At 42.4% G+C, this 20,480-nt stretch overlaps 1 protein-coding gene across 8 annotated transcripts in view; it reads left to right on the plus strand.

Moving 5' to 3' along the window:
* The window catches only part of LINGO2 (leucine rich repeat and Ig domain containing 2), a 3,618,115-nt gene that overhangs the window by 3,257,245 nt on the left and 340,390 nt on the right, over positions 1-20,480 (plus strand). For all 8 annotated transcript variants that reach the window (XM_069240594.1, XM_069240603.1, XM_069240567.1 and 5 more), the window contains one exon: positions 9,170-9,261. The gene's annotated coding sequence lies outside the window, so the exon portion shown is untranslated. The remainder of the gene's footprint in view (positions 1-9,169; positions 9,262-20,480) is intronic.

A 20,480-nucleotide genomic window follows, 5' to 3' on the forward strand; every position in this document is an offset into this window, starting at 1 on the left:
GGCCCTGATTTACTGGTCATAAAACCACATGGAATTCCCAACTTTGTTTGGTTTAACAAGCACATTCCCAGTCTGTATGCAGGTGATAAATGTTTGCTGGGCCTCTTGGTGAGGTGAGTGTGAGACGAGGATGGTCCAGGGTTAGGTGAGGGAAGGGGAAGATAAGGTCTGGTGAAGGAGCATTGGATGCTTCTCCCACCAGAAAAAAATTAGGGGGCAAGGATTGGCTGCTGCTGAGTCATAGTCTCATGTGATTTTCCCTGGCGGAATTACTACTCAGTAAAGTTGGGTCTGATGTTCTAAGATCTTTTAAAAACAGGGTGCAGGAACATCGGTCCATCCATGATCATGTAGAGCAGAATTCCATATGCTAATTCCACTGCATCTGACTCATAATTAGGGCCTCTGTGGTTCTCATCCTCCTACATTTTTCTTCTTACTGGTACTTGTTCTCGGCATGAGTGTATGCACCTCTTAGTATAACGACTAACAGGTAGGCCAGACTACGCTGGTTTTTTGATATTTAAAGTGTATAGTGTTATTAATTGTAACAGGGTCAAAAGAGATTTATCCATACATTTTTTTAAACCCAATGCCAATTCAACGTTCTAGCCCTTACATTCAAAGACACAAGGAGTGTCTAATCTCAGAGATTTCCAGTAAACATGGCACATAAAAACCTGGTGAAAAAATATCTTTCTGAATTTCACAGGTTGCTCAGTACACAAGCAGACAATTCAAAGTGGTGGAAACAGCAGACATACATGATTCAATTTCGTACAACACAGTTACAATGAATGTGGAGCTGGAACCTGGGCAGCTATAGGTGCAACAGAACTATTAAGCCTTGGAATAATTGAAGGTTATGACTGCTGACCAGTATTTTGTAATTAAAAAACACAATTTCAGCACTTGGGGCCCACCCTAAAAATCGTCTCAACTACTGGATATTAAGGTAGAGGTCTGTGAAATTTGTGTAATTTGCTGTGCAATTATGCAAAATCCAGTAAAAAGTATGTAAGATTTCGGTAAATGCAAAATTGACATTAAGAGATACATTTTAACGTAAAATGTGTCTTCCTGTGTAGTTTTACCCAAAAAAGTAGAGCAAAAAACACGAGTGACACAAAAAACAACTGCTTGCACTGTGGTCATTCGTGTTGTTTCAATGTTCCTCTGCGAAGATTATGTTAAAAACAGAGCTTCATTTAGCCACTCAGCATGATGGGGTAGTTTTAGGAGTGTTGCACGATGAAAATACCGAAAAATTAGCAAAAAAATGGTTGAGATTATGATGGCGGAACAGGAATTTTACCCAGGCTTAATTCATATTCTACTTGCATAATTTGACAGAGGTGTTTTATGCTGTACAGCTAAATTCCTATTGTGAGGTAAACAAGCCCTCTGCCAAACAGATGAGAAATAACACAATACTGAATACTTATAAAGGCTGCTCAGAACTGATTATTCTGCTCACAAATTCTATGAAATACATCATCTCTGACTAATATACAGGGAGTCCTTCCCCATTTTGAATGTAGTGTATGATTGCCAGCTGGTGTGGTCCTTCGATGAATCATCAGCACATAACGCCTTGAGCAAATCCCAGGAGTTGCCAAGGCCTTAAGGTAATATTTATTTACAAGAGTAAGTCTCAAGCACATCTGCAGCGGGCCGTTTTCCCACCAGTTCTCTCTAAGAGGAATTTCATGCTTAGAAAATGTCATGTTGGCTCTGCCAATCCGGCGTCAACTTGCACTGCATGTGCATACATTCAATGGTTCCAGGCTTTTGGTGTCTGGTGGAGGCAGATGGAGGCGATTTGCTAGTTCCCTGTAGCACTGCCCCGGGCCCACCTCCGCCATTTTTTGATTTTTTAAAAAGATTTATATAGCATGGACTACGTCAATGATGAGAGCCGAGTACTTTACAATGAAGAAGGCATATATAGATGTAATCATTTGAAACATCATGTTTACTGGCCAACATATTATAACAATAAGCATAGTATACAACAGAGAGCTTCTTATCGAGTAATCTAACTGGACAGACACAGTGTGGCAGTAACTGATGGCAGGAAAGGGGTTTCAAAGTAATACTTTGCAACGCAGGTAGCTGCAGCATAAATGTTAATAGAACTAGTCTTCTGGGGCCAGATGTACAAAAAAAGCAATTTGCGACTTGCAAATTGCGAGTCCCTGCGACTTGCAATTTGCAAGTCGCAAATTGCTATGCAGTACGGTGTCTAAGACACCGACTGCAACTCGCAATGGGGTCGCAATGACCCACCTCATGAATATTCATGAGGTGGGTCGCAAATTGCGGCCCCATTGCGAGTATAGGCACTCGCTAACATGGAGGCCTGCTGACGTCAGCAGGCCTCCATGTTAGCGACCTGCCTTTTAAATAAAGCATTTTTTTTTTTTTGAAGTGCAGCCCGTTTTCCTCACAGGAAAACGAGCTGCATTTCAAAAAAATCCGAAACCTTTAGTTTCTGATTTTTCAGGGCAGGGAGTGGTCCCTTGCACCACTCCCTGCCCTGAAAAATTAATATGGGGTCCAGTCACAAAGGGGAAGGGGTCCCATGGGGACCCCTTCCCGTTTGCGAGTGGGTGACCATCCACTTCAAGTGGATGGTAACTGCGACTCCATTTGCGACCGCGTACGCGGTCGCAAATGGAGTTGCATACCACTCCGACTCGCAAATAGGAAGGGAACACCCCTTCCTATTTGCGAGTCGCAAATGCATATTGCGAGTCGGTAACGACTCGCAATATGCATTTGTGCATTGCAAACCCACGTTTGCGAGTCGCAAACGGCGATTTTCGCCGTTTGCGACTCGCAAAAGGGTTGCTACATCTGGCCCCTGGTTTGGTAATTGCGATTAAGTCAGGAGAATGCTCTTGTCACCATTGAGTACCTTATATAGTGAGAACTTGTTCATCCCTTTCTTGAAAATACTTTAGGAGATGGATGTAGTGGCGTGTTCAGTGAAAAGCAATTCAGACTCACAGTGCAGCTCCATGATGTCTAGAAGAAGCATTTCTGTGTTCCTCAAATTTATCTTCGCTTCTTGAAAGTTTAGTTTCTGTGCTAGACATGATTGCAAATTATGATGAAAGTGCTTAGATCTGATGCATTCTGTTCTAAGAATGCATCTTCTAGTCATTGTGAGTGGGTTAAGAGCTCTTAGAACTGGTCAGATGTGATCAGTTTGGGAAACGTCCTTAACAACGCGTTGCGAACAACGCAGATGTTTCCCACGCAAGAGGAACTACGCTTGCCTGAACAACACATGGCTTTTTTGTGCCTGAACCACAATACGTGGTTAAGGCACAGAAAAAGTCATGCGTTGTTCGGGAGAGGACACAGAGGACGTAGTGATTGAGCATTTCTACCTATGTATTTTATGTGATCATGCATGGGGAGTTTGCTTCCTAGATTAAAACTTGAGGTTTTTGCTTGATTCACAATAACTGGTCTAGTACCAAGACATTTTCAGTCCAAGAAACAATTAAGAGAAAGGGTGCATTCATTATAAGGAGGGAGAAGAAATATCACAGTTTCGTCAGGATTTAAATGTAAGACGTGGTTGGAGATCCCAGATTGAGTCCTTTGCTAAAGCCTAATTGGTTTGAGTATAGGAGGCCATTTTTTTTTACATGCTTCTTCAACTGAGTCTTCATGACATTCGTGAGTAATACTGTGAGAGATTTGAAGTTGTTTAGTTTATCAATGCAGAAGAGGGTTTCTTTAGAGTTTGACCTGACCCTTTTGCATACAATCTGGGAATGATCCTTTCTGGAGGTAAACGTTAATAATCTGCAAGACAAGAGAGATAGCTGTCAATATAGATTAGATTAGTGGTGAGGGTGTAGTGTCTTCATGACGAGATGATGGGTATATGTTTCTGTGTGTTTTTGTAAGGGATCCTCAAATAGGGAAGTCAAATGCTTCCTGCATGTTGGAGAATTCTTTTGCAAGGGTAATGCTCTGATAAATTAGAGTTTTGTCCATCACGTTCTGTGTTTTGTAATACAGAAAGTCGACAAAAAAATCAAATTTCTCATTTCAGTTGTCTGAAAGAGTGGGGAGTGGTAGTTTAGCTACGTTTAGAGCAGTTTGAGTTGAGGTAGATTGTTTTACACCATTTTCTTTCAATCACTCTCACTGATTTTCATCAGTCAAGTCTTTGGCAAACCGAGAGGCATATTTTTTTGTTTTCTCCCTCTTCATATCTATTGGGGCCACACTTTCTGCTACAATAGTGTGATTCATTGTTATTGGTTTAAATCATTGGTATGCACATTTCATGAGATGCATAAAGCTTTCTCACCTATATCGTTTGGATTTTGTTATTAGATTACCTTGCGTCTGGGTATCCTTAGTATGGGTATCCTTAGTACTACTGTGGTGACTAAAAACTCAAAAATAATCTGTTGATGTGCAAAGCAGCCATAATTATGGGCTATTTGTAGAGCAGATTCCATGAGTTGCTCTATAAAGATGCAACTCATCTTCTGACCTGTACTATGGTGGATAATTGTGTAAATGATGGAAGAGATATTGCTTGGAAACATTTCTATAGCACGTGTCAAGTGTTCCTGTATTAAAATGTCTCTCACCAACCAACCCCATCTGCACGCAGCCTGTATCGTGTGCATCAGGGATTAGTGGTTGTGCCCAAACTTTACCCGAAAGCCAAGCCCTGCACTGTATGGTATTTCCTATGCACATACCTCTATGGACTAGATTTGAAAACTTTGTTAGGGTTTCTAGATTAATATAGACAGCAGTATCACGAATGATTGAATCAGCAATGTAATCAATGATGTCATTTGAGTGGTTTTCAAGTATGTCATCATTTATGTCATTTAACATGTCATGAGTGATATAATTTGTGAGGACAGAAGCAATGCATGATAGGGGTGCAATTTTATAGTCATTTTACTGCACTAAAGCTGTCAAATTTCAGTGGTTTTATGTTTTCGTTTGTAACTACAGTTGCAGTTCACCTGTGTTTTTCAGGTACAATTCAGAGTTTTTGAAACATACATTATCATGGGGAATAAATTTCACTTCCTCCTACCTCCCTTTTCTCCCTCTCCTCCCTAACCTGGATATCCAATTTCACCCATTATTGCACAAGCCATACAAGTTAGTCCTGCACAGTTGAAGACATAGTCACCCCCCGCCTCACCACCTCAAGGGGAGCCATCCTCTCCTGCTTTTAGGACGGGCTAGTGCAGATCACTCCCCTCGCCCCTAAAGTGATTTAAAATGTAAGTTCTGTGCATTGCCTTCAGCGGTGCATGTCGTGAGTGTTGGTTGCAGGACCTAGCTTTTGACCATACCAGAAAAAGTAATGCGTTGTTCTGGAGAGGACACAGAGGGCGCGGTGAGGTAAGTGGGACTGGGATAGAAGTGAGGGATGGATTAAGGGATTGGGGTGGGTGGGGGGTCGGTGGGCTTTTTTTTAAGGGTGGGGAGTTTTGGTATTTTTTTAGGGCTTAGGGTGTGGGGGTTGAGCTTTTTTTTAGAGGCGGGAGTGGGAGAGTTTAGGTCATTTTTTTAGGGCTTAGGGTAGGGGGCCGGGCTTTTTTTTGTGTTAGGGATGGGAGTGGGGGTGTTTGGGTGTTTGTTTTATTTAGGGCTTAGGGTGAGGGGGGTAGTTTATTTTTAAATGGGTGGAGGAAGGGTTAAGGAAGGGCGGGAGGAGAGAAGGAAACATCGAGAGAGGACACAGTGAGGTAAGTGGGTTTGAGGCAAGTTGGTGGGTAGTTTTTAGCAGTGGGGCAGATTTAGGGCTTAGGGTGGGTGGGGGATGTTGTGGTAGTTTAGTTTTTAGGGGCAGGGGTGGAGAGGTCGGGATAGTTTTTTTTTCAGGGCTCAGAGTGGATGTGGTTTAATTTACTTATTGGGGGGAGGTTTTAAAGCTTAGGGCGGGTGGAGGTGTGAAGGTAGTTTAGTTTTTAGGGGTGGGGTAGTTTTTTTTAGAGCTTTCGGAGTAGTTTTTTTGGGGCTCAGTGCGGGTGGGCAGGGGCGGGATAGCTTTTTTTTTTAGGGACCAGGGCAGCTGGGGGGTCGGGGTACTTTACTTTTATGGAGCAGGGGTGGGGGGTTGGGATAGTTATTTGTTAGGGCTCAGGGAGGGTGAGGGGGTAGGAGTAGTTTAGGTATTAGGAGTGGGGGTAGTTTTGGGCTTCTGGGTGGGTGGGGGGTTGTATGACAGAACCACTCATGCTGTTTCCACACATGCCTTTACTAGGCATGCTTTTACAATGAAATTTGTTATAAAGGCATGCGTGGTAACGACGTGGTCGCAGTTCCAACCGTATTGTTAAGGAATGCGTTGTTCTGGTATGCCTGGTTCCATTATACAATCAATCAGTTTTTGTGTTGGTGAGAGGCCTCACCACTGTGCTCAGGAACGATTTCAGTAATGAAAGGTTAAAGTTGGGGATGCCACTAAGCTGTGAAATTCCGCAAATAAGAAGTGAAAGATCTAAGGATTCTACTAGGCCTCAAAATCTTGCAGCGGGGTAAATCATTTTAACTTGTTTAGGGTGCACAGTTGTGATTGAGCATTTCTACCTACGTATTTTATGTGATCATGCATGGGGAGTTTGCCTCCTAGATTAGAACCTGAGGTTTTTGCTTGATTCACAATAACTGGTCTAGTACCAAGACATTTTCAGTCCAAGAAACAATTATGAGAAAGTGTGCATTTGTTATAAGAAGGGAGAAGAAATATTACAGTTTCGTCAGGGTTTAAATTTAAATGTTGTTGGAGATCCCAGACTGAGTCCTTCCCTATAACCTAATTGGTTTGAGTATAGGAGGCTATTTCTTTTGATATGCTCCTTTAATTGAGTCTTCATGACATTCGTGAGTAGTACTTTCTTAGTGATATAGTGAAGTCTGGCAAATGCAGGGGTTCTACCCATCGTGCCCTACTGAAAAGGCCGCCACTGACGTACAGGTGACTCGGGCTGTGATCAGCTTTACGGGTTTGCAGTGGAGGCAAAATGTCCTTTGCAAATGTTTTGTCCCTGCCTTGAATGAATGTTTTTCTGTACTGCTATTAATGTTTGTGTGGAAAAAATTACAAATTACTTTCACTTTTGGAGTATCCTACTGTCGTTATCTGCGGTTTCACAACAACAATCATAATGTTTATTGTATAGAAATCTTTCAAAAGTAGTGATCCTCAAATTCCGTTCAAAATATATTCCAACTGACACTACTCAGAGTTAACAATTAGTTAATTTAATTCGGTTTAGATTGACCCAAACAGCAGCACAGGTATGCCACATTCTCAAATGTTTTTTTATCTCCCCAAACCAAGCCCATAGAGGTTTTGTTGTAGATTTCCATTGCCCTCCTGATAAAAATGTAACACTCTAAGCTTCTAAATATGCCTTCCCCAGACCGCTTCCCTTTTCAACAATTATAACTACTTTTGTGCCACTACGAAGTTTACTTAAGAAGTAATATCTCTGATACATTCGGAAACATCAACTATATGTATATTTTTTAATGTAAGTTTTCTGAAGTGCTGTATATACATTAGTCATCTAAACATTTTTGAATAGTTTAATTTAGAAAAGAGAAAAGGTGAGGAAGGCTCATTTTCCAGGTGTACTCGCTCTGTCCATAGATTTGGTGGGCGAATTTCAAAGGTTGAAATTAATATCAGTGCCTGGTGAAATAGAGTTTGACCCTGGAAAGTAAGCAGATCAATGCGGAAGTATAGTACCTGTAAATGTCTGTATACAAGCCGAATTGACCATTAATCCCACGGGACATTTCCCTGATGAGATAGATCCTTTGGAAGCCAGTTTTTGAAGGCCCATTACTCTAGTTGGAGTGATAGCAATCTTTTCAGTTATGCAAGATTAATTCTCGCTTAGACAGGCTACGTTTTCAAGGGAATGAGACCAATAAGCTCACAATGGTACATAAGACTTTAACCAGTGGATATCAGTGTATCATAAATACATGTATATGTGCAGATCCTTAGCCCTTGAGGTAGTCCCACCAGGTGGGCCATGTCCTAGTTTTTATATATTTTTTTTAGTTTTCTTCCAAATCAAAGTTCGTAACAAACTAGATAGTATCAATTTCTACTAACCTTGCACCTTTCAACTAATACAGCACATGCAGACAAAGCACTCTCACACATATCAATGGAGACCAGCTCACATTTGTATATATAATTTCCAGTACATTTTAGCATGTGCTTCTGGGGCAAGAGGACTATTAAGCAGATACTGGCCCCCTAAAGGCCATGCTTTGCACCAACAAACCACATTATCAATAGCAATGTTCTTCATATTTTCACATTTATCCAAGTACAGTTTAAATAGCAAATTAAATCGCAATGATATCTGGGAAACAGTGGATGTCATGGTGTACTCAAGTTACAAGGACGGTTGTAAGAGCAGAGTGCCTTTGTTCTCATCATAATAAACACACTTTGGAGGACTGATGCTATGTCTGCATCTTGTCTACGAGGATGACAATGCACGAGTCAGTTACAAGTTTCCTTGAGCCTTTGGCAATAGATAAGGCACCATCGATATCCAAAGCCTTCTGCTACTGCAAATATATTGACATATTTTTGAATAAATCACCAACAAACATGTTTGCCTTTCCCTTTGTGTTTGTTGTCCTTAGTGGGCTCAGAATATCTCACTATTTTACAAATAATATCTTGCCCACAGAGATTGCAATAATTATTCTTTAAACTTGTGTTCCTCCTTTTTAACAGCAGGCTGCCAGCAGTGGACCTGGCTGTGGCCTCTACGCATTGTGTCTCTCATGGATAGCACCTAACGTTTTGGAGTAACAACACTCATATGCTATCTGATATGTTCACACCATAGCAGCATTAGTGTAGTGGAAACATTCAATATTGATTAGTTGACAAGTGGGGTTGGGTTACACCCCCACTATATTTCATGCATTATATCACGCAACGATAACACCATATCCACTATATCAATCTAACTACTACATGACAAGCTTAATAATATACGTATGTAGAATTGGAAGTAAGAACAGTAATTATATACTTGCCATGATAATGTAGAGGTAGGCGATGTTTTATGACTGTGACAGCATCAAACAACGCATTAAAACTCATCTTCTTGTTTGTCATTTACAGGATCACAATAGTAGCAAGAACAAGAAACCAATCTGCCTCGCCGAGGAAGCTGATTGCTGCCTTTCTTGATGGGTCCAAGCGTGGGTTAAAAGGTTAGAATTTCATCTCTTCTAGATACACTTTCCTTCACGATTCTTCAGGTTGGCATGATATATGAAACAAAGGCAGGCCAGAATAGCTGCTAGAGATGCAGCTACCTCCATTTGTTGGTCTCCACCTACCTTGCCAAAAGGGATAGTCTCAAGCTTTATAAGATTTGATGCAGCTCTGTAAATGAGATTTCCATTCTAATTGATCAACTCGTCTGCTGTTTTTTTCAGTGTAAAGAGATTATTATAGGTTTTTGCTTACCCCAAATCTCCACCCTGCAGCCAAGTCCTAGTTCTTTGCCTGTAATAAAAAGTGCTTGCGATTTTCATGCCACTTCCTAGGGAAGGGACTTCGAATAAGCCATTTGTGACTGTGACACTTCTTGAAATGAACTAGCAGAGATAATACCCTTCTAAATTAGTGTTTTAACCGCATGTGGGGAGCATGATGAGTCAAACATCACATGTGCATATTTTTCACAAAGTTGTTACATCCGTCTGCCAATGTGGATGGTAGTGCTATTAAAAAGCCTGTGTTATGCACACCAGTCACACCTTCTCAGTTTCCTTGTTCCACAGACTTTGAGACTGTTTTTTTTTAGTTAGGGAAGATATTAACATTAATCATGCTAATCTAGGTTTCAATGACTTTCTGGCTCAGCAATTCACACTTTCTACTGCTCACGCCAAAAGAAACAGTAATGCACCTTAAAAAATGTATTTTTCCATTCAATATACATATAATCAAAACATCTATATCAGTGGTTATTTTGATGCACAGTCAGGTATGAAATTCTAAGATGATAAATTGAAAGATCAGATAAAGTATGAGGTGAGAACGTGTGTTTCTCTATCAAGATCTTCCGCTATTGTTTGTTTGCTCCCCCTTACCTGTATTGAGTGACAAATCACACTATCAAAGAAATACTGAATGTGGCTTTTATCTGACACAGTAGTAATTAGGTTGAGGGCTCAGGAATAATTTTGGAATGAAAGCAATAACACTACGTTTATATTCGTTGGTATTTATAAAGTGCTTTCCATAATCCGCTGAGATCTAAACTCTACACATATCATCTAGAAAAAACCAATAGGCAACATTCACACCATTGTTGAAAATAAAGATAATATCATCACATTTGAAGATGTGGGCAGGGATATTGAAGCAGTCAAATGGAAATTAGTACTTATGATATGTACTATATTTAAGCAGAAAAATTATCTATCAAGACGTTTTGCACATGTTATGAGAGAGACGAATAGTTAAAAAGATTAGGAAAACTCTTAAGGATTGCCTACTTATTGAAATATCCTAAATGTGAGGGCGTTTTACATACAGAGCATGTGAAGAAAATAATCAATGTTTTAATGCCTACAAATTTGATATTCCATTTGGCCTAGCTAGCTGCATGTAGTGATGGATCATTTTCATCACCAAATAATTTCAAATTTGAAGAAATGACCTGGAAAGTCAATAAAACGTTTTGCCTCATGAAACGATATAGGGACAGCTTGAACTAATTAACATAAATAATATTTGATGGAGAGACTGACACCGCCAATAATGAAGGCGTTAGTTGCAGTTTTAGCAAGTTCTCAGTAGTTATGTTGGTAAATATCTCTCCAGTGTGCTTTAGCACTTGAGGACTGATGAAGGTGTTGTGTCAATATTGCCCAAATGAATAATGAGTGGTAGAACCTGTTAGATTTAGACCAGCCACCTAGTATGTGTAATGTAAAACAGATTCAAAACTCAATTTCAAAGTACAATGGTGTAAACTATTCCACACTTTCAAGGTGGTGTGAACGGTAGAGTAGAGTGTCTTGTTTGCTTAAACATTTGCTATTAAAGAAACTTGATGCTGTTAGAAATAAGGAGGGTGTGATATACCCTGTTTTTCTGAAGAAATCTGATACACTGTCACCTGCAACATTATTTTAAGCACTGGCATGTGTAAATAGATGGAATTTGATTTCAAGAGTTCGAAGTGTTGTAAAAACAATTACTGTTTTTGAAAGGCGTTGGATACATTGTGGAGTTTCTCAGAGTAAAGAACTGGGTTCAGTATATAAAACTTATGCATGAATATTTTTTTGATCAAAAAGTAGTGCTTTCATTGAATCATTATGTATCTTGCAAATCTGAGTAGAATTGATGAATAGGAAATACATTACATTGATAGAAAAGTGTTGAAAATGGGGTTTCTGTCTGGCTAAGATATGCACCTCAGCCAGGCAGAACTCACCACTCTAGTCAGGGCAAGCGAGGTACACACCAACGATAACTTGTGCTCACCCCCTGGTAGCTTAGCACAAAGTAGTCAGGCTTATCCCCAGATATCATGTGTAAAGCGTTTGCTCAACACACTCACACAGGGAAACTAACTACACCACAAAAGAGACTCCACACAGGATTATATAAAAATATAGTTTCTATTGCATATACATCACACAACCCGAGACATCATAGAACATAATTATTGTGCATGGAGCACGTACTACCCATCATACTGATAATGCAAGAATCTAGAAGGGGTACATTCGGCAGTACCTTGTAAGCTTAGGGGCAAGATCATATGACCAAACTGCATGAATCCTGGGCACTGAGCATATGGAGTAACTACAGTAATAGGGCCCTGGGCCCTGATAGTGCAAGAATCTACACAAACTGCACCCCAGATCAGTAACTACTTAGGCCAGGAAATGCATTAAGCAAAGGAAGCAAAAAGTACACAGATCATCAGATTGAAATATGTGAGGCATCATACAATTCACCATAAGTATATAGGAAAAATATGGTATGTTCTCGCACTCCTAGTGAAACAGTTGTATTAGTAACCTGGTGTAGGCACACAGGCCCCTGTCTTTTATGCAGGTTATGGTGCTCTGGTATAGTCTCTAGTCAAAAACGATGTCCATTCATCGGGGCTTCACAGGAGTGTGGGGAAGGTAGATCCAAATAAATTGGAAGATAGCACACCCAAAGGAATTTGATGGGGTTATCTCGCTGAGTCCCCCTCCTGAGGATGTGCATGGCAGCTGCTCGTGAGCATGCAGTGCAGCTCCTGATCAAGGCAGCTCTGTGACTCCGCTGCCCTGCAATCACAGTGGGCCCAGAGGCACTCGGATGGTCAGCCAGGTGTCTCCATGCCCCCATCACCACAGGGAGGGGGGAGCACCAAACCCTATAGGGGGTAGTGGAGAGACCTCGCTGGGTCCCCTGCCTCAGGAATACCAAAAAGGGGGTTAGGGCCACCACCTGCAGCCTCACTTCAATGCAACGCAGTTTCCCCGAACTAGTACCTTTTATGGTGTCACCGCAGACTTACAAAGTCGGTGACCAGGTGGGGGCCCTCAGATTCAGAGCCTGGGCTGCCGGTGCCTCACCTGTACTGACTCCACCGGCATCACTGAGCACGCTAGGGAGTAGGGCCACAATGGGGGGGTTCTGCATGGTTCGGCAGTCGTTTACTTCAAATAGCATGCTGATCCAGCTAGAAGTGTACCTCATCATGGCCCTGGCACCTCTGCAGGTTGCACGATGGAGTTCCCTCATCGGGGTTAACCATGTGGATTGAAGCACAGTCAGCCTGTTGCTCATAGGGAAAACGTTTGCAAACTATTGAATCGCATTGTTTTGCCTTGAAGGATTGTGTTGTGCCCTTTTGTAATTGGTTAATGCATTGCTCTGTATTGCTCTATATAACTGATCCTTTTTTTCCCAGTTGAACACTTTAGTTGAATGCCCAAGAAACTCTTGTTCTAGGGATTAAAGGGTGCCCTATTTTTGGTTTGACATTTCCAACAAAAAGCATAATTTAATGTCAGGTTACCCCATATTACATTATACTTGACCACGCTGTTTTCCAAAAATACTGAAATACATTAATGCTGCCAGTCTAAAAATACCCTAACACAATTTGTTGAATTTAAGGTGTCAAAGTAAGTCACAATAAAAAAGCTAGTACAGATCGCCACTGAGAAGTAAAATGGGAGCGGCGAAAATGTAAATGTGATCCTCCATGTAGAGCAAACTGTGATTGAAAAACTCCATGAATATTTGTTGAAAGCTTGAAGTGAACCAGACAGACCAGAGGAGCCATCTATGTTCTTAAAGTACAAGTTACTTACCTTCGGTAACAATATATCTGGTAGAGACATATTCTAGTTGCAGATTCCTTACCTTAGAATCTTCCCCCAGGTGTCAGACTGGATCTGGAGATTTTTTCTTCGAGCAATACCCTTGCGCGCCGGTAGGTGGTGTCGGTCGACTCCGTGGGAGTCGTTGGCATCATAGATGCCGTGATGATGTCAGGAGTAGTACATAGATGCCACCTCAGCGCAGTGTCATCAGTTTATTTTCACGACTTTCCATGCCAAAGAGCAGTGCCACAATCCCTAGAAATCAGTTTACAAGCAGGGAGGATGGATGGGTCGGTAAGGAATCTGCAACTAGAATATATCTCTACCAGATATATTGTTACCGAAGATAAGTAACTTGTACATCTGATAGAGACTTCTAGTTGCAGATTCCTTACCATAGAATAGATACCCAAGCAAAGCCATCCTCAGAGGTGGGCTGCAAACCAAGATCATACTAGAAAGTCCTGCAGGACTGAACGACCAAAGTAGCCATCCTGACGGACCTGACTGTCCAGGCAGTGATGTTTAGTAAACGTGTGAAAGGATGCCCATGTAGCTGCCTGGCAGATATCCAGGACAGGAACTCCGTGTGCTAACGCAGTGGAAGCAGTAGTTGCTCTGGTGGAATAAGCATGCAAGCCCTCAGGGGGTTGCTTCTTTGCCAAAGCATAGCACATCTTGATGCAAAGAAGTACCCATCGAGAGATGGTACGTTTTTCCACCGCCTTCCCTTTCTTTGCACCTATATATCCAACAAAGAGTTGATTGTCCACCTGGAATTCTTTAGTACGACTGAGATAGAACACCAACGCTCCTTTTGGATCTAGGTGGTGGAGTCTCTGCTCCTCATGAGAAGGATGTGGAGGTGCATAAAAAGTAGGCAAGGTGATGGACTGGCCTCTATGACAAGGTGTAACGACTTTGGGAAGGAAGGAATACATAGGAAACCACTTTGTCAGGGTTCACAGAAAGAGCCTGAAGCTCACTCACTCTGCAAGCAAAAGTGATGGCAACAAGAAAAACAGTCTTGAAAGTAAGGAGCCGTAAGGGACAACTGTGCATCGGCTCAAAGGGAGTACACATTAAGAAAGTAAGCATAAGATTGGGGTCCCACTAAGGCATGATAAATGGAGTGGGAAGAAACAAATGGGTGAGACCCTTAAGGATTTGACTAAGAATAGGAGACTTAAAGAGTAAAGGCTGACGAGGCAACCTAAGAAAGGCTGAAATAGCCAATTAATAACCTTTAAGGGTGCCCAAAGCAGAGCTCTGCTGGGATAAAGAGAGAATGAACCAAAGAACCTCGGAAAGAGGAGATTTGTTGGTACACTATGCCACAAATTTATCCCAACAACAGGTGTATACCGTTTTGGTGGAGGAACGCCTGGCTGTCAAGATAACATCACAGACTTCGGGTGGAAGGTCAAAAACCATCAACTGCCGCTGCTCAATCTCCATGCATGAAGACGAAGATTGGACAGGTTTGAGTGGAGAACTGTGCCCTGCTGCTGCGACAGAAGATCCTCCCGAAGAGGCAATCTGACTGGAGGATCGGTGGCCATTCTCAATAACTCTGTATACCATACTCTCCGTGCCCAGTCCAGAACCACCAAGATAACTTGGACCCGGTCGTTCCTGATCTTCTTGAGAACTCTGGGCAGAAGTGGTATAGGTGGAAAGGTGTTAAGGAGGCCGGAGTTCCACTCGAGACGAAAAATGTCTCAGAGTGAGGCGCCTTGGAAACTCCAACTTGCAAAACAGCTGACATTGCGTGTTCTCTGCGGAGGCAAACAGATCTAACCAAGGCTCTCCCCACTGCTGAAAGAGACCTTGCGCCTCCTCGACAGCTGAGTTCATCTGCTTTGGTGTTCAAGGATCTTTCCAGATGTTGAACCACCAGGGTACTGTCCTGATGTGCCAGCCATGTCCAGAGGAGCAGTGCCTCCTGACAGAGGGTCCAGGACCCTACTCTGCCCTGTTTGTTGCAGTACCACATGGCAGTAGTGTTGTCTGTGAACACTTGCACTACTTTCCCTTTGAGAGAGGGAAGAAATGCTTTCAATGCAATGATTGCCTGATTGCCTGATTGCCCTGAGCTCCAGAAGATAGATATGAAGCCCAGACTCCATCTCTGCCTCTCCCATGTGTCCGCCCCATCCCAGATGCAATGCATCCATCACTATGGATAGATCTGGTTGATTTGACCTAATGCATAATCAAAAGCCACCACTGAAGGTCTTTCACAGTTCCCTCTGAGATCTAGACAATGTCAGAGAGATTTCCCTGATGCTGCCCCCACTGGAACATCAAGTCCCACTGCAAAGCCCGCATATGCAATCTGGCATGTGTCACTAGCAGGATGTAGGAGGCCATGAGGCCCAGCAGCCTCAGAGTCAGTTGCACTGAAACCTAAGATAGAGGCTGAAAGATCGGAATCATAGCCTGAATATTTTGGACTCGCTTTTCAGGAGGATAGGCCCTAAACTGCACTGTGTCCAGAAGAGCTCCAATGAAAGAGAACATCTGAGAGGGAGTCAGGTGTGACTTCAGTATGTTTATCGTGAACCCCAGAATTTGCCGTAGTCTGAAAGTGGGAGATTACTTTCTGGGGCGAGTCCGCCATCAACAGTCAGTCATCGAGGTAGAGGAAGACTGAAACCCCCAACCTGCACAGATGAGCTGCAACCACCGCCATCACTTTCGTGAACACCCAAGGGATGCTAGTAAGGCCGAAGGGGAGCATGGTAAATTGAAAGTGCTCGTAACCTACCACGAATCATAGGTAACGTCTGTAGACAGGCAGGATGGGAATATGGAAATAAACATCCTGCAAGTCCAACGCTACCATCCAGTCTTCTGGGTCCAAGGTAGACAGTGCCTGAGCCAGGGTGAGCATTTTGAATTTCTCCTTCTTGAGGAACAGATTGAGGTCCCGAAGGTCTAGGATAGGACGCAAGCCCTTTTTGGGCACCAGAAAGTAGTAGAAATAACAACCATGACCTACTTCTGGCTCAGGGACCTTCTCTGTGGCTCCCTTGGCCGAGAGAGCCGCAACTTCCTGGAGGAGAAGTGCCAAATGATCCTCCGGAATACGGCTGACTGATGGGGCAGGTTTGAAGGGGAGGGAGTGGCCCCTTCGAATGATCTGCAAAACCCACCTGTCCGTAGTGATGGATTTCAAGTGGGGCAGGTGATGGCGAATCCTGCCACCAACTGGACCGAAGTGAGGGGATGGACTAGGAGGGTTTGGAGGCTGCAGCAGGTGCAGGGGTGGACTGGGCAGAACTCTGGTTCCCTCTCCCATGACCATGTGGGATTCAACGTCTCCTGCCACGCATCGGCTGAACAGCATGGGTGGCATGGTGGCTGGGAAAGGGATGCAACAGGGAGCCCCTTCCATGGCCACGAAAGAGGCGAAAGGCGGACTGTTGGGGATGAGGGGCAGTGGAAAGGCCGAGGAACTGAGCTGTAGCCTGAAAGTCCTTGAACCTCGTCAAAGCTGAATCCGCCTTTTCTCCAAAGAGATGGGAGCCATCAAAAGGCATGTCCATAAGAGTCTGTTGGACATCCCTTGAGAAACCAGATGTACGTAACTAGGTGTGGCGCCTCAAGGCCACCATTGTCGCAACTGATCTACCTAGAGAGTCGGTCGTGTCCATCCCACATCAGATAGTGAACTTTGTTGCGTCTCTCCCATCAGTGACAGCTTGGGAGACGATAGCACGGGCATCCTCCAGTGTCTGCGGCAGAACTTGCGTGACCGTATCCCACAGAGAGTGTGCAGAGCGTCCCAAAAGGCATGCGGTGTTCAATCACCGCTGTGCAAGACTTGAGGAAGAAAAAAACTTCTTCCCAAATTTTTCCACCCTTTTTGATTCCCCATCTGGAGGTGCGGAAGGGAATGTGCCCAAGGATGAGGATGCCTGGATGACAAGGCTCTCAGGCATGGAGTGTTGGGACAGGAATTTAGGGTTGTTGGGGCGGGCCAGTGGTAGCGTGCGATAGTCCTGTTCACAGGAGCCCCTCTTTTGAGTCTGGACCAAGTACCCAAAAGGACATCGGTGAGCACTTCATTGAATTGAAAAAGAGGCTCAGATGTGGAAGTCCCTGGTTGAAGCACCTCCGTCAGGAGATCTACAAATTCAAACAAAAGGAGGAAAACAGGTAGTCTGAAGGGATAGTGATTACATTTTGAAAAAAAATCATGACATGCAGAGGCGCTGGAAGTAAATGAGCGGCACCCCCAAAAAAACCTTGCAGAAATGTTGAACATGAATGAGCCATAAAGAAGCTTTTGATGTTTGTGCTTATCTTGTTACATTTGGTCTGGATGCAAAGTAGAGGTTAAGCGTCAAGCAAAATCTTCCGATAAGTAGCTTCTAACTTTACTTAAAACAAAGGGCCCTTTCACAAAGGTAAACTTTGACGAAAAGCCTAAGTTTAGACCAAAAGTCTAAGTTTGCTCATCGTAAGTTAGACGTTTGGTCTAAAACTAGACCCAAAGTCTAAACTTATACCAAAAATCTAACTTTACGATGAGTAAAGTTAGACTTTAGGTCTAAACTTAGACTTGCTGTCTAAGTTTACCTCTGTGAATAGGGCCATGCATTTAGGGCTTAATTTTTCTTTCCCTGATTGGAAAGGAAGGACGGTTTGTTAGGTGAGGCAAAAGACAATCTTCCTGGGGTACAGGAATTGTCAACCGTTTTATAACATTTATAAAAGTGAAATACTTGTAAATTAACCATATGGATATTTTACAAAATACATCAGTAACAAGTAAAGTACAACGAGACACATTGTTTTTTTTTGTTTTTTTTTATTCTGACAAGTGATAAGACATGCACTCAGACAACCCAAGAAACTTTACTTCTGGCATGTGCATATGATAAACATTCAAAGAAAAATCAGTTTCACACATTATCATGTGTGTGCCATATATATATTTAGCAGTAAAACTGCGTGCCTGATACAAAGTTAATGGCCATTTCAAGAGGTATTTTCAATGAAAAATGTGCTGTCAGTAAATGACAGTGCCCTACCACTCCATGCTTGAGGCATTTATTTTGGACAATGTGCTGCAAAACGTGTCACTAGGCATACACTACCCCGCCACTATTTATCTGCTGAATGGGCATGGCTCAAGTGCAGCAATTGTTCTTTGTGTAGTCCTTTGATTTTTCACATCCCTTTTATTGTAGAAGCATCACATAAACACTGATGACAGTCCCCTCTGAAAATCCTTCCAGCAGCACTGATGACATACCACTTAGTTCATACCCTCACTAGGGATATTGGGCGTTCATCTTCATCTCATTTGGCAAAATAGGGAATATTTCACAACAATTTTCCTGAATACTGGTTGCAAGCATTAAAATCAATTAAAACATCTAAAGATGCAAAATCAGACGGCTGAACATTTTTTTAAAACATATATGCATTTTTTGTAATTCCCATTTTCCACCTTGCACCTTCCAGACATATTTAGAGTCATATCTTTATGGCTGAGATTCTGCCTGGAAGGTGCAGGGTGTAAATATCAAAGTTATGCTAAACTCACAGGCACCAGCCATTGGTAACAGCTAGAAACGTCTTAAAGGCTCAAACAGCAGTACCACCATTCAATTTATGGAGACCATGTAGGTTCAAAAGCATAGATGTTAAACCAATTTTATCTGCCCAACAGTACTAATAATATCATGAAAAGATGTATCATTATAGATGACAAAACGCACAAATCAAAATGTAACAGAAGTATTAGTCATCTGGTTCCAGATAACCAAAACCAGCAAAACGATTCCCATACTCACCATGAATTATTTGTTACATATCAGTTTACATATCAAATTAAAATATACTGCAGAAAGGCAACTATTTGGCACCAAACATTAACTTTCTAGTTTCTGATGACACAGACATTGTGCTATCAAATAAAGATGTTTAAATGTTGTGAATTAGCTTAATTTGTTCGAAAAGGCTCGATTTCCAGAAACAAAACAATACTTTGGTCCCCACAAATCAGCTTGCCGTTTGCATCCACTACTGCAACAGATGCACAGATTGTGAGGTTCCTGTCCATTAATCATAATCAAACACCGGAACTCCCCATCAAAGGGCTGGAATTTCGGCCACCATTGCGAATTATGTCAAGAATCCCCACATTATGCTATGGGTGGGACCATAATGGCAGTGGCTCACCCCCTCTGTTCTGCTACAAATAACAAGAATTGTTTCAAAAACAACAACAAAGCATCTGGAATTCTAGATATTATCCCAGTGCTGCCACTATCCACAGATAATTTCAAATATGTAAAATAGGAACCGTCTGATGTCAAAAAGGGCACCATTACTTACGAACCATCGTAATAGACTCCCAAATCACAATTGTGCCCCGAGCCACGGCTATTAATGTGTGACTGATAGGTACAATGATTGTAAAGTTATCCCACAATATGTCAAGGGGGGTTATTATCCTAGTGTCTTTTGGCATGGGTGGCCAAAATGAATTCTATAGTGACCAGAATAGTTCCAGGACTGCTAGTATGCCCAAGGCAGCCACAAATAGGCCAAGCGTGCATGTCCAAAATGCTAAGGAGCGCACTATTATGCCAGGTTCATTATTAAAATGTAACATGGAGTGCTCCAGATGCTGTGACTGCAGCTATTCCAGAAATAAACAGAAACACTTTTTTTGCGGGCTGACAATATGACAGGGTGCAATATAATGGCATAGTTTTAAGGTCAGGGATATACATATGTATGTTCATATGTGATATTTGTATAGTGCAAGCTGAGGCAAAACGCAGCAGGGCTCTGTATAGTGTCAGAGGCAGAGAAACAGTCAACAAGAGAAACAATTGTTTCCAGAATGGCATCTGTATATCACGATGGTCACCATTATGTCAGGGTCAGCATTATTCAATACCACCATTCTGTAGGAATAGCCACAATTATGCCCATAATGTACTAAGAATGTCCAGGATAAGTAACATTATCCCAGAGGCACCTTTAAACCAGGGATAGCCACATTTATGCTTAAAATGCCCCCTATGCCGAGGGTGAGACCACCGTTATGCCAG

The sequence above is a fragment of the Pleurodeles waltl genome, chromosome 1_2 (genome assembly GCF_031143425.1).
Source record: "Pleurodeles waltl isolate 20211129_DDA chromosome 1_2, aPleWal1.hap1.20221129, whole genome shotgun sequence".
NCBI classification, from domain to species: Eukaryota; Metazoa; Chordata; class Amphibia; order Caudata; family Salamandridae; genus Pleurodeles; species Pleurodeles waltl.